The sequence below is a fragment of the Ursus arctos genome, unplaced genomic scaffold (assembly GCF_023065955.2).
Source record: "Ursus arctos isolate Adak ecotype North America unplaced genomic scaffold, UrsArc2.0 scaffold_8, whole genome shotgun sequence".
Lineage (NCBI taxonomy): Eukaryota > Metazoa > Chordata > Mammalia > Carnivora > Ursidae > Ursus > Ursus arctos.
The window spans coordinates 66,795,070-66,809,982 of NW_026623100.1; the positions used below are offsets into that span (position 1 = coordinate 66,795,070).

At 36.2% G+C, this 14,913-nt stretch overlaps 1 protein-coding gene across 11 annotated transcripts in view; it reads right to left on the reverse strand.

The window, feature by feature from the left end:
* Positions 1 to 14,913, reverse strand: part of NCOA1 (nuclear receptor coactivator 1) — a 239,574-nt gene that overhangs the window by 102,744 nt on the left and 121,917 nt on the right. For 10 of the 11 annotated variants that reach the window (XM_048222429.2, XM_048222428.2, XM_057309412.1 and 7 more), the window contains one exon: positions 7,044 to 7,199. The exons of the other annotated variant lie outside the window; for it this stretch is intronic. The gene's annotated coding sequence lies outside the window, so the exon portion shown is untranslated. The remainder of the gene's footprint in view (positions 1 to 7,043; positions 7,200 to 14,913) is intronic. 11 annotated transcript variants of the gene reach the window in all.

Here is a 14,913-nt window from a genome sequence, read left to right on the forward strand (position 1 = left end):
CACCTGCGAAGAGAGACAGTTTGACTTCTTCTTTTCCAATTCGGATACCTTTTATCCCTTTTTGTTGTCTGATTGCTGTTGCAAGGACTTCTAGTACTATGTTGAATAATAATGGTGAGAGTGGGCATCCTTGTCGTGTTCCTGATCTTAAGGGAAAGGCTTCCAGCTTTTCCCCATTGAGAATGATATTTGCTGTAGGCTTTTCATAGATGGTTTTTATGAGATTGAGGAATGTACCCTCTATCCCTAGACTCTGAAGGGTTTTAATCAGGAAAGGATGCTGTATTTTGTCCAATGCTTTTTCTGCATCTATTGAGAGGATCATAGGATTCTTGGCTTTCTTCTTGTTGATATAATCTATCACATTGATAGATTTGTGAATGTTGAACCACCCTTGCATCCCAGGGATGAATTCCACTTGGTCATGATGGATAATCCTTTTATTGTACTGTTGGATCCTATTAGCTAGGATCTTGTTGAGAATTTTGGCATCCATATTCATGAGGGATATCGGTCTGTAATTCTCCTTTTTGATGGGGTCTTTGCCTGGTTTGGGGATCAAGGTAATACTGGCCTCATAAAATGAGTTTGGTAGTTTTCCTTCTGTTTCTATTTTTTGAAATAGCTTTAGGAGAACAGGTATTATTTCTTCTTCGAATGTTTGGTAGAATTCCCCGGGGAATCCATCAGGCCCTGGAGTTTTGTTTTTTGGAAGGTTTTTAATCACTGTTTCAATCTCTTCATAATTACGTAAAGGATCTATATTCTAGAAACTACAAATCACTCTTGAAAGACATTGAAGAAGACACAAAAAGATGGAAAAATATTCCATGCTCATGGATCGGAAGAATTAAAATAGTTAAAATGTCCATGCTACCCAGAGCAATCTACACATTCAATGCTATCCCAATCAAAATACCAATGACATTTTTCAAAGAACAGGAACAAACAGCCCTTAAATTTGTGTGGAACCAGAAAAGGCCCTGAATCGCCAAAGAAGTGTTGAAAAGGAAAAACAAAGCTGGGGGCATCACAATGCCGGATTTCAAGTTGTACTACAAAGCTGTGATCACAAAGACAGCATGGTACTGGCACAAAAACAGACACATAGACCAATGGAACAGAATAGAGAACCCAGAAATGCACCCTCGGCTCTTTGGACAACTAATCTTTGATAAAGCAGGAAAAAACATCCAGTGGAAAAAAGACAGTCTCTTCAATAAATGGTGCTGGGAAAATTGGACAGCTACATGCAAAAGAATGAAACTTGACCACTCTCTCACACCATACACAAAGATAAACTCCAAATGGATGAAAGACCTCGATGTGAGACTGGAATCCAACAAAATATTAGAGGAGAGCATAGGCAGCAACCTCTATGACATCGGCCACAGCAACCTTTTTCATGACACATCTCCAAAGGCAAGAGAAACAAAAAATAAAATGAACTTGTGGGACTTCATCAAGATAAAAAGCTTCTGCACAGCCAAGGAAACAGTCAAAAAAAACTAAGAGACAGCCCACGGAACGGGAGAATATATTTGCAAATGACACTACAGATAAAAGACTGGTATCCAAGATCTACAAAGAACTTCTCAAACTCAATACACAAGAAACAAATAAATCATAAAATGGGCAGAAGATATGAATAGGCACTTTTCCATTCCAATTTTACAAATGGCTAACAGACACATGAAAAAATGTTCAAAATCATTAGCCATCAAGGAAATTCAAATCAAAACCACACTAAGATACCACCTTACGCCAGTTAGAATGGCAAAAATTGACAAGGCAAGAAACAACAATTGCTGGAGAGGATGTGGAGAAAGAGGATCCCTCCTACATTGTTGGTGAGAATGCAAGTTGGTACAACCACTCTGGAAAACAGTGTGGAGGTCCCTTAAAAAGTTAAAAATTGAGCTACCCTATGGTCCAACAATTATGCTACTGGGTATTTACCCCAAAGATACAGACGTAGTGAAGAGAAGGGCCATATGCACCCCAATGTTCATAGCAGCATTGTCCACAATAGCTAAATCGTGGAAGGAGCCGAGATGCCCTTTAAAAGATGACTGGATTAAGAAGATGTGGTCCATATATACAACGGAATATTACTCAGCTATCAAAAAGAACGATTTCTCAACATTTGCTGCAACATGGACGGCACTGGAGGAGATAATGCTAAGTGAAATAAGTCAAGCAGAGAAAGACAATTATCATATGGTTTCTCTCATCTATGGAACATAAGAACTAGGAAGATCGGTAGGAGAAGAAGGGGATAAAGAAGGGGGGTAATCAGAAGGGGGAATGAAGCATGAGAGACTATGGACTCTGAGAAACAAACTGAGGGCTTCAGAGGGGAGGGGGGTGGGGGAATGGGATAGGCTGGTGATGGGTAGTAAGGAGGGCACGTATTGCATGGTGCGCTGGGTGTTATACGCAACTAATGAATCATGGAACTTTACATCAAAAACCAGGGATGTACTGTATGGTGACTAACATAATATAATAAAAAATATTATTATAATAAAAAAGAAAAGAAAAGAAAATGGTGATCAGAGAGACCAAACTAGGTGATAAAAATTTCATTGTCTCTTTCTTCCCATCAATTCCACCCTCTTTCAGATTCAAATACTAATTAGTGAGCAGAAAATAGAAGCTGCAGCCAGAAGAGAATGAAGATCAGCATTAGACACAGATAATTCACAGATGACTGATTATCTAAAACCAAAATCACATTTACTACATAAAATTATTCCAATATCTACGGGTGCCTAGGTGGCTCAGTCGGTTAGCATCTGACTCTTGGTTTTGGCTCAGGTCATGATCTCAGGATGGTGAGATCAGGCTGGAGTCCGCTTGAGCTCTCTCTCCCTCTCCTTCTGCCCCTTCCCCTGCTTGTACGCATGTGCGCGCTCTCTCACTCTCTCTATAAAATAAATAAATCTTTAAAAAAAAAAGTCCAATATCTAAAATAAAGAGTAAAGCGTTTGATTAGAAGTTGTTCAATTTTCCTCAAATATATCAGAAACTCATTTTGCAATACAGTATAGTTAAATGTACATATATAAACCAATAAAAGAAAAATAAATGTACTAAAATTTGATCCTTAAAGTTATAAGGTAGCAGAAGTACCGAAATTGCATGTCAATTATTTGGAATTATATGGAATTATATTTTGAGGGCACTATAAAATGATCAAGTCAGGTAAACCTCCAGTTAATTTCTGGGTCATCCCCCCAACTGGAGCAGAAGGGAAATGAATAAAATCACAATATAAATGTACATACAATCTTCACTACCCAAATTTATAGAAGAATATGTACTTTTTAAAGCCTAGTTTAAAACTTAAGTCATCTCACTTGATTCATTTATTTTTGGCAAAAACCTTATTAATACCCGTCAGGAAATGAAAATCCCCAAGCATTTCAGGTGAATAGCTGGTTAAACAGCATTTCCTCAATGATCATACTAATTGAACTAGCTATATTCCTTCCAGTGCAATGCCCAATGGAAGACTAACTCTAAACAAGTGAAATTCAAATTTCACTTTCCAGTGTTCTCAACAGAATAACAACTATGAAAATAATGCTTATATTTCAGAATCAATGGAAAATAATGCAAACAGTCAGAATCAGAGGGACCCTAGCAATTGTCATCTTCTGCACTGCTTCTCAAACTCTTTGACTATAGGCCACGTAAGGATATACACAAAATGCCTGTCTTGCCTGTTTCCACTTGCACAGGATAAAGTCAGTTAGTAACAAAGAATTTGAGAGGAACGAAACAATGAATAGGTTCACAAAAAAAGGAGGCCTATTAACATGCATTTAAAGGATATGACAATGTAATAATATATATATTGTTCATGCATTTTATATGTATTAACTCATTTATTCCTCACAACTGCTCTATGAAGTATGTATTATTATTATTTCTACTTACAGAATCACTGACTGAGTTCAACAGGTTTATCTTTCTGATAAAGAAATTACTGACAATGATAATAACGATGGAAATGATGATGGTGACCACCACTTACATAGGATTTACTATATACGCCAATCATTGATCTAAGCATCTAACTTAAATAATTTACTCATAAACCTTACTAGTTCATTCCCTCATATGAGACAGGTAATACTATAATCCATTTCGGAAATGAGGAAACCGAGCCATGGAAACATTATTTAATCTGCTCAACTTTGCCAAGTGGCAGAGGTAAAAACCATTCTTGGGTAGTTAGCTCCAGATTCTGGCCATGCTTTAACTTATATAACTAAACTACAGTCACATAACTGATAAGCAGAAAAGCCAACGATAGATTCCCAACTTTTGCTTTTCTTCTATGCTAAAATGCTTCCTCATTAGTTTTCCCAGAAAAGCTGACATTAAATTACACCACCTCTAGAAACCTGGGTGGTATTTACAAGAATCTCAAACACACAAACAGAGTCTTCTCAATTCTTAGTCCAAACATCACACAGAAATAAATAAAATTGATCATATATCTAATCCTGACTTCTCTTGCCATTATAATATAAAACAATTTTTCCTGTAAGATGTAATTCACTTTAAAATGTAAATGTGCTATTTCTTTAAGATAAAAAATTTTGTCGTTACAAACCCTATCTTTTGCCCAAAAAATTAATAAATCTTTTTGGATTTTAAGATTATATGTATACATACATACACATAAAAAATGGCTTTTCAGTAACATCCCAATCATCTTCAGGAATCTACCTTTTGGAATTTTGGGCTCCTATCATGATTTAACAGACTTTCTCCTGAGAAAAATCTTTACAGGCTTTGTTCTACCAGACAAGTTCTCAGTTAACAAACCCATGAATCTCCAAAGCCCCACATTATAGTCTCTTTAGAAAGGAACACAGATGGAAAGAGATATCAGGCTCAAAATGAGTGCTACTGTACAAAATGTCAGTTTTATGGAAGTCAAAGAAAAGGTGATAAAGAATTCCAGGTTAAGAAACCAAATAGCTGTAACAACTGCACAATGTGTGGTTCTGGATCAGACGACTGATAAAACTCTAATATGAACTATATATGAAATAGTAACAATAATGAAAATGTTTCCTGAATTTCATTATTATATTGTGGGTAAGTAGGAGAAACATATTGAATATTTAGGAGTGCAAGATCATAAATGTCTATAACTTACTCTCAAATGATTCACTGTCATCATAATGGTGGTGGTGGAAGAGGAGGAGCAAAAATAGTCGTAAATATACAGAGATAGAGTAAACGTAACACGTAACAAAATGTTTACAACTGGTGGAAGTGGACAATAGGCATACAGGGCATACCAACCCTGCAACTATGTAACAGGTTTAAAATTGTTTTTGATAAATGTTATGGGGAAATAGAAAAGATAAAAGTTTACACTATGATACGAAGAAAAAAGATGTTCTCAGAGTCACTCGATGAAAAATGAGTTACAGGAAAAGACACCCATGCCACAGATCAATCATTAGATCATTCTGTTTTCTCTCCCTTTCTCTTTCATAAAGTCACGGTACCAATATTTTCTTCCTGAAAACTCTTAAAGAGAGAGCTCTCCTATGTGATTAAGATTTCTCTTAATTATAATACATCTACTCTGCAAAACGGCTTTTTAATATTCAAAATGCTTTATTAACTCACTTCTCTCTTGTTATTGAGAATCAACAGTCTGATTTCAAATAACAGAAAATATAAGTTAATAAATACAATGTATCACCAGTTCATAAAAGCCAGAAATCTGGAGTGTGTTCTAGAAACCAATGAGATTTTAAAGTGAGAAGTAGCAGGATCAACTGAGTATCTTCTCAAATCATTTTGCACCTCCAGTCCCTGCTTTAAAGCTCTCTGCCAACAAGCAGTCTCACTTCCATCTCCCAAACTCATTGTTTATTCCAAACATAGGTGTTGCCTGTCAGCCAACTAAATTTAACTGCCTTTAACTTCTATGATTGTTAATAAACCTACTCAAGTTGACAGCTATCACTCTCCATGGTTAAAACCTTCTCCTTTAAAGTGATTGGGTGGGTGTGCAGCTGGGGCAGGGATGAGGGACGTTTCTGGGGTGCTGACATTGTTTTACTTCTTAACCTGTTTGACAAATATGTTTGGCACATGATAACTCAAGAGTTCCACACTTAAAATGTGTAACTTTTTTCTGTATAATGTATAATCTGTTAATTTAAAAAACTTCCTGCTGGAAGTCTTCCACTTACTGATTTATCAGTTTTTGGTTAACATTCAGCTTTTTACCTACTATCTTGGCTGGGTGCATGTTTATTTTTCTAACTATAGGCTGCTGTGATCATTGTCATGTTCATGGATTCACAAGTACTACTACCTCAGCTCACAAACTCTTAGAAAACAACTATGTAAAAATGCCCAAATGTAAAAAAAAAAGGGGGGGGCACCAAATATAGATTTTTTTTTTAAAGATTTTTATTTATTTTATTCGACAGAGATAGAGACAGCCAGCGAAAGAGGGAACACAAGCAGGGGGAGTGGGAGAGGAAGAAGCAGGCTCATAGCGGAGGAGCCTGATGTGGGGCTCGATCCCATAACGCCGGGATCACGCCCTGAGCCGAAGGCAGACGCTTAACCGCTGTGCCACCCAGGCGCCCCCACCAAATATAGATTTAATGACCGCATACATGTTAGAAATATATAGACCAACAAATCTAGGGATGGTTCAGTATAGTTTTTCTGCTTGCCATTTTTAATTCAATGAGGGTCTCATTGTAAAATACTGGTATGAACCCTATATTCATTTCAACATGCATTAAAGTGGTTCATAAAATGTAATGTAGAACTTCTCTAACATTTTTGTTTAGCAATGTCAGCACATGTTTTATAATAATCTTGACACTCTCAAATCAAACACATTATTTCCATTAACAAAAAGAGTCAACACATAATCATTTTCCCTCCATACTTTTTGTAGAGACAAAGGTTTTTTTTGTTTGTTTTGTTTTGTTTTGTTTTTGTTTTGAGACAAATTTCTTTAAAAACACAGCTACGATTCCCACCTGGGAGACTTCTTTGTTCATAATGAGTCCTCAAAACAGATATGGTCAAATCTTGTACTCCGGAGGGTAGCTTCCAGGGGAGTGGGGTAGCAAGGTTTCCAGAGATGGCTCTAGTTTCTTCACTCTCACCTCATTTAAGGCCAATTACACAAACAACTAAAAGGAGAAGAAAAAAAAAGCAGAAGGGAGGTTAGATTGCCATTTTATTCTTGAAGAAATGACAAAGATCAGAAATGCTGTGTAAAGAAAGAAAATACAACTTTTTTTTTTTTTAAGATTTTATTTATTTATTTGACAGAGATAGAGACAGCCAGCGAGAGAGGGAACACAAGCAGGGGGAGTGGGAGAGGAAGAAGCAGGCTCACAGCAGAGGAGCCTGATGTGGGGCTCGATCCCACAACGCCGGGATCACGCCCTGAGCCTAAGGCAGACGCTTAACCGCTGTGCCACCCAGGCGCCCCAGAAAATACAACTTTTAAGGCCATATGGAAAAATACTTCCAAAAGACAACGGACGAAGATACGATTTTACAGCTGAAGTCCTTTCTGGTGATTAGATACATATTCCTATTTAAAATTACTACTTAGGTAATACATAATTACATTCTGCCCTTAATCTTCTGAAAGAGCTATTTATGTCTTTAAAAAAAATTTCTGGCAGCATTTGTAAGTTTATCCTTCTTTTTACTTAAAATACTGATTGTTCGTATTTTCAGTTTACATTGAATGCTTCTTTTGATTTCTGTAATACTTCTCACTAGGCATTAAAGTTACTATGATATTTTACCTTCAAATTTTTTGTCGAAAAACTTTACGAACTCTTTATATTCACAATACCTAAAATTAAATTTGTTGAGCTCTGGTTCCAGTAATGATGGACTATCTTGTATTGGACTAACTTGCCCACAGATAACAATTATTAACACTGGGCAAAATATTAAAAAGAACTGTTCAAAGACATAGAAAAGTGACTAAGGCAGAAATGTAGGGGATTTGATCACTGAAAGAAAGGAACCATACTGATGAGATGTACACACGTATAACTTTCCCTTAAGAGAAAGCTTCCCTGTATATCTCCCTCAAGTACTGGGAGGCTAGAGTAAAGAAGAAAACCACAGCGCCACTGGCATCTGAGAGCTGACAGAAAGCTGGATCATAGGAAGGGAAAATCATGGTAAGAAGGGTGGTACAGAAAGGGGGGGACCTTAAATCTGTACACGAGTGTTCCTCCAATTTTGGTTGGTCCCTGAACTGCTCATGCACAGGGAGACTCCAAGTACCCCAAAAGAACACAACAGCTGGAGGACTAAAAAGCTGAACAGAGATTTCAGCTTCCTACCACAGGAAAGACAGTTTGGATTTTGAATACTGCTAAGTTAAAGGGCCTGGTGAACACAACTGGCTTCTCACAGAAACCACGGAAGGGCCACATCTTAGGGTAAAGACTATATCCCAGATATAAGGATTCTCCTAAGGCTAAGGGCAAAACTGAAATACCATCTGGTATGACAAAGCATAAAAACCAAACCTCCATAATTTCAAGGTGGATCAGTCAGTAGTATTTTTTTACTTTTTATTTTGAAATCATTATAGCCTCTTATCTTCACCAGAAGTTGTATTAGTGGTACAGAGAGATCCCAGATACACACTACTCACTTACCCCCAATGGTGACATCTTACATAACTGCAGTGTATTACCATAAACTGAGACACTGACTGGCACAATACAATTATCTAGACTGCAGACCTTACTTGAATTTTGCCAGTTTTTTAATGCACTCTTTATATATATATCTGTGGCATTTTCGCACATGTAGAGATCCATATACCACAGCACAACTTAGATTCCCTTTGCTTTTTATAATCACACCCTCCTCCCCTTTCCTTAATTCCTGGCAACCACTTATCTGTCCTCTATTTCTATAATTTTGTCACTCTGAGAATCTTAAAAAAATGAATCAAATAGTATGGAAACATTTTAGATTGGCTTTTTTTACTCAGCATAATACCATTGAAATCCATCCAATTTGTTGAATGTATCAATAGTTTGTTCCTTTTCATCATCAGTATGTCATTGCTCCATCATACCAGTTGTTTTTGGTTTTTGGTTTTTTCCCACCATCCACCTGTTGAAGTACAAATGGGATGTATTCTTTTGGGGGTTATTATAAATAAAGCGGTTATAAATATTTGTGTACAGGTTTCTATGTGAACATAAATTTTTCATTTCTCTAGGATAAATACCCAGAAATGCAACTGCTGGATTGTATGGCAAGTGTGTATTTACCAGCCAGCAATTTAGAACAAAAATCAATACAATTAAAAAAAAAAAAAACAATCTATGGGACGCCTGGGTGGCTCGGTCAGTTAAGTGTCTGCCTTCAGCTCAGGTCAGGATCCCAGGGTCCTGGGATCGAGTCCTGCATCGAGCTCCTTGCTCAGAGGGGAGCCTGCTTCTCCCTCTGCCTGCCGCTCCCCTGCTTGTACTCTCTCTCTCTCTGACAAATAAGCAAGAAAATCTAGGACATAATAAAAAAATTACTAAACATGCAAAGACGTTAAAAATTTTAACTCAAGATCAGGAGAAAAACCCTATTACAAGATGATCTAGATGTTGGAATTAACTGACAAGGATGTTTAAACAGTTAATACAAATATGTTCAAGATGTTACAATGAGTGAACAGATGAGAAATACTGGCAGCAAATGGGAAAAAAAGAAATAGAGAAATGAAAATTCAAGAGCTAGATAGTTCAATATCAAAATTGTAAAATTCACGGGATAGGCTGAATCTACTATTAGCTAATAATAGATGTGAGATGCCACAAAAAGAAGTTGCTAAACCTTAAGGTCAAAACAATACTCAATCCAAAGATCAGACAATTCAAAAAAATTAAAACCAACCGTTTAAAAGATTAGAAAAAAATTATTAATACTTTAACAAAACTGTCCAAGAAAACCAAGAGAAAACATGAATTATCAATACCAGAAATAGGAGAAATATCACTTCTGATCCTACAAATATAATGTTCTAAACCACATAATGCAAATCAATCCAGTAACTGAGATAAAATGAAAAATCCCTTAAAATTAATAAAACTAAAGAAATAAATAGAATGCTATCTACTAAAGAAATTATTTCATAATTAAAACAAAAATAAAACAAAACACCATTAAAACAAAACTCTAGGTCCAGATGGCTTCACTGGTGGGCTCTATCAAACATTTAAGGAAGTAATAATAGCAATCCTTTCTAGAAAGAAGATACTTTCTTTTTTCTAGAAAAAAGAAGAGAGATAGTCCTCAACTTGTCTTATTAAATAAGCAAATCCCTAATACCAAAAACTGACAAAGATATTATCAGAAAAGAAAATCAGCCTCATGAATACAGATGCAAAACAACAAATTGATTATATATATTTATATGAAGGATAATATATCATGATTGTTGTGGTTTATCCAAGAAATGTAAGGTTGGTTTAAAATTCAAATATCAACTAACGTAATTTACCATATTAACAGAATAAAAAGCATATAAACATTTCAACAGATACAGAAAAAAATCTGACAAAATTCTGCACCTATTGATAAAATTCTCAGCAAGCTAAGAATTAAAGGTAACTCCTTCAATCTGATAATGAGGATGAAAGAAAAACTACACCTAGTATTTTATGTAATGGCGAAAGAGTGGGAATTCTCCTAATATTGGGAACAAGGCAAGAATGGTCACTCTAGCCACTTCATTATTTTTTTTAATTTTATTTTTAAGTAATCTCTATACCCAACCCTGAGATCAAGTATGGCATGTTCCACTGACTGAGCCAGCCAGGCATCCCATAGCCACTTCATTACTGTAATGGATGTACTGAAGGTCCTACTCAATGCAGTAAGAAATAAAAGGAAATTCAGAGAGGAAGAGTTAAAATTGTCTTTATTCACTTAAAAATCATTTTTTTGGTATATAATTCTAAGGAATCTGAAAAATGATTACTAGAAGTAACATGTGATATGGCAAAGCTGTCTACAAAAATCAATTGTGTTTCTATACAACCACAACTGGAAAATAAAATGCAAATTTGTAATAGCATCAAAAAACATAGAATACTTAGGAATTAATTCAACAAAAGACATGCAAGACCTATACACTTATATTTTATAACATTGCTGGGGCACCTGGGTGGCTCAGTCAGCATCTGACTCTTGATTTTGGCTCATATCACGATCTCAGGGTCTTGAGATCAAGCCGTGTGTGGGGCTCCCCGCTCAGCGGGAGTGTGCTTCCTCCTTCTCCCTCTGCCTCTGCCCCTCCCCCAGCTTACACCCTCTCTCTCTCAAAATAAATAAAATCTTTAAAAGAAATTTTTATAGGGATGCCTGGGTGGCTCAGTCGGTTAAGGGTCTGCCTTCAGCTCAGGATCAAGTCCCACATTGAGCTTCTTGCTCAGAGGGGAGCCTGCTTCTCCCTCTTCCTGCTGTTCCCCCTGCTTGTGCTGTTTCTCTCTGACAAATAAATAAAATCTCTAAAAAAATAAATTTTTATAACATTGCTGAAATAAAAAAGACCCCCTCAAAAATAGAGGGATTCAATATTTTCATGGGTTCACCAAGATTCAATTCTCCCCCCAAAATTAATTCATATATTCAAAAATAAAATTAGTGGTTTACTTTATGTATATCTAGTACATTACACCATCAATAAATACATACGTATTTTTCTTCTGTTTTACATTTGTTCACAATTTTTTTAATGCTTATTTTGGGCTTTTTCTTTTTATATAAAAACTATGTTTTTTCTAACTCATGATTTCCCCAACACTGAATTCCATATTAAAGTGAAATGTTTAATATTAGAAAACTGGGTGATCTTATCACCTGGATCCAAAAGTGCTTACCCCTTCTAGTCCCTCTAAACTAAGTGCTTTTTGTATTTTCAAGGTTTTTCTTCTCTTGATTTAAACCCACAATTCAAAAACTCAAAGAAATGAACTAGGTTTTCATATTGACTGACAGTTAAAACTATTAAAGGATTTATACTTAGATTAGCCCAATTTACATTATATTTGAAGTTTCCTCACTTTATATGTCTAGTTTATTTGCCTTTGTAATAAACAGTGCCCTAGAACATTTTCTTGAAACAATTCATTTCAGTCCTCTGATGTTATTTTGTGGTTCATTTGTGAAGCACTTTATCTTTGAATTATCCTAAGTTAAATCCGCGTAGGAATTGTTAAACAGCAAGTGGCTATTGGCAAAGATGGCATTGTTCATCTAGTCATCCATAAACCTAGGTTCTGTCATTATTTGGCTTCCAAGAAAGAGCAAACCCCCAAATCACTTGCATACTTAATCCTGGAGGTATAATCTTTGCCACATAATGCCACTCTCTTCCATAAAACCCGAGAGTTTTTATGGGTACTTCTTCAAAACCAAGCAGTAACTGAAGCCAGATGGATCTTGCTAACGATTTAGGGTCCTGATGGATTCATGGTCAACCATATGAGGGACTGTAAAAGCAACGCTAACGGGGAGGCTGAGCACAGTCATTTGGAAACTGCATGAAGATGGAAAAGCACATGATAAATCCATATTCAAAAAAGATACATATACCAAAAAAATATATATGTACACAATGAGAGGTAAAAAAAAATATGGAACCAGGAGATAGGTGACTCAGAGAACTTACGACAGGAGGAATATGAAGAAATATTGAGAAAAAGGACAGTTCTGATAACCTGATATTTGATTATTACTGTGAAATCAGTGAGCTCTCTTAAAATGTATCTCTCCTTGGGGCGCCTGGGTGACTCGGTTAATTAAGGGCTGACTTTAGCTCAGGTCCTATGATCTCATGATCTCAGGGTCCTGGGATCCAGCCCCACGTCGGCTGCTGAGTCAGCTTCTCTCTCATCCTCTGCCCCTCCCCACCTCTCGTGCTTGCTCTGTCTCTCAAATAAATAAAATCTTTTTTAAAATTAAAAAACAGAATGTATCTCTCCAGTGATTTTTTTTCATATAATTTAATTTTAATTCCAGTATAGCTGACATAGTGTTATATTAGTTTCAGGTGTACAATATAGTGATTCAAATATTCCATTCCCTAGTGATTGCTGCGTAACTATCTGTACTATCAACAGCTCAGCATTTTAAGTCTTTCTTCACCACCTCTCCCCCCATCCAGAGGAATTTAGAGTAGGAGATCTGATACAGATAGTAACAAACTCCTACTAGACCCCCATGATTACGGAGCATGCCTGAAGGCTTTCAATTACTGGTTTCATTTTTCCCTCCTGTATGAAGGCCTTTCTGTCTTTATTATCCGCTTCTGATGCTGGATTCTGGCACAAGTTCTGGTTAATGGAGCACCTCAATTCCTTCAATTTAATTATTAATTTAATTTCTTAAGTTCAATCTGATTTAAAAATCAAATGAGGAAGCCAGCTGATAGAAGAGCACCTAACATGCAGCTACCACAGAGAAAGAGTAAAAAGGAAATCTATTAAACACTCTTTGTTATTTTGGAGTTAGGCAGAGGTACAGAGCCAGAAATTATGAATATATAGAGAAATGGAACAAATATCTATGGGTATACCCTCAGAATTAACAACAGAAAACACTTTTTATATTTTTTCTTTTTTAAGAAATGAAGCACTACCAATAAATCAGAAGTCTCCACACTGACACAGAGCCCACTCTGTTCATTCCCCCTCCCTTTGATAAGAGATAACCACTGTCATGAATATAGTACATTTCTTTCTGAATATGTATGTGTATCCATAAATAATACACACTAATGTTTTGTGTTTTAAAATATACGTGTTTAAACTGTATACTGCGCATAAATTCTGCATTTTGTTGATCTCATGCATTATGTTTTGGAGCTCTATCCCTGCTTAAGTGTGCACGCGTGTGGGTTTCATTGATACATGTATGTGAATATACACAGTCTCAGCCATTCCTGTATTTAAGGGGTCAGCACATTTTCATTTTTACAGATAATACCTCAATAAGTGTTCCTGCACATAGCTTCTTGTTCATATTTTCATGTGCACGAGTGCAAGAATTTCTAATGGCAATACCCAGAAGTGTACTTCTGAGTAACAGGAGCTACATATCTTCCACTCTACTCACCATTCGTCAAGTTGCTTGCCCAAACGGTTGTTTCATACTCCCACTAGCAAAGTATAAGAACCATTTCCCCACATTCTTTCTAACACCTGATACCATCACTTTATTTTTTAACAGTCTAATGGATGAAAATGGGATTTCATTTCAATTTGTATTTCCTTGAATATTATGGAGACTGAGCATCTTAGTTGACTATATGGATATCTTATTATTTGAAGTGGTACTGGTGTCTTGTTTTCCTTTATGCTGGGCACCCAAAAGGCACTTTTAGTTTTGGGAAGTTTTCTTGGATTATACTATTTATTTATTTTCTTTCCCTTCATTTATTCTGTTCTCTCTTTTTGGAACTCCTAACACTAGTCAGTTGACCCTCCTAGAGTCATCTTTTTATTTTCTTCAATCTTCTGATTATCATTTGTCTTTTTACTCTACTGAAATCATGACCTGAGTTAAAATCAAGAGTTGGATGCCCAACAGACTGAGCCACCAGGTGCCCCCATTTAACTGTTTCTTAAATATCTTTTAAACAATCCTCCTTATTTTAGTTCCCTGCCCTTCGTCACCTCCCACTTTCAAAGTTATGCAATACTACCACTGCCTGAGCCCTTTGGAGATTCACCAGTAAAAATTCCATCAGCCTTAGCTTTCACCTTGTCAAACTGGGCTTTCCTAGGTTTAATAAGATTGCTACCACTTGTCTTGCTGTTTTCCAGCCTTGAAAATTTTGCCCTATTTTTCTCCAATTCT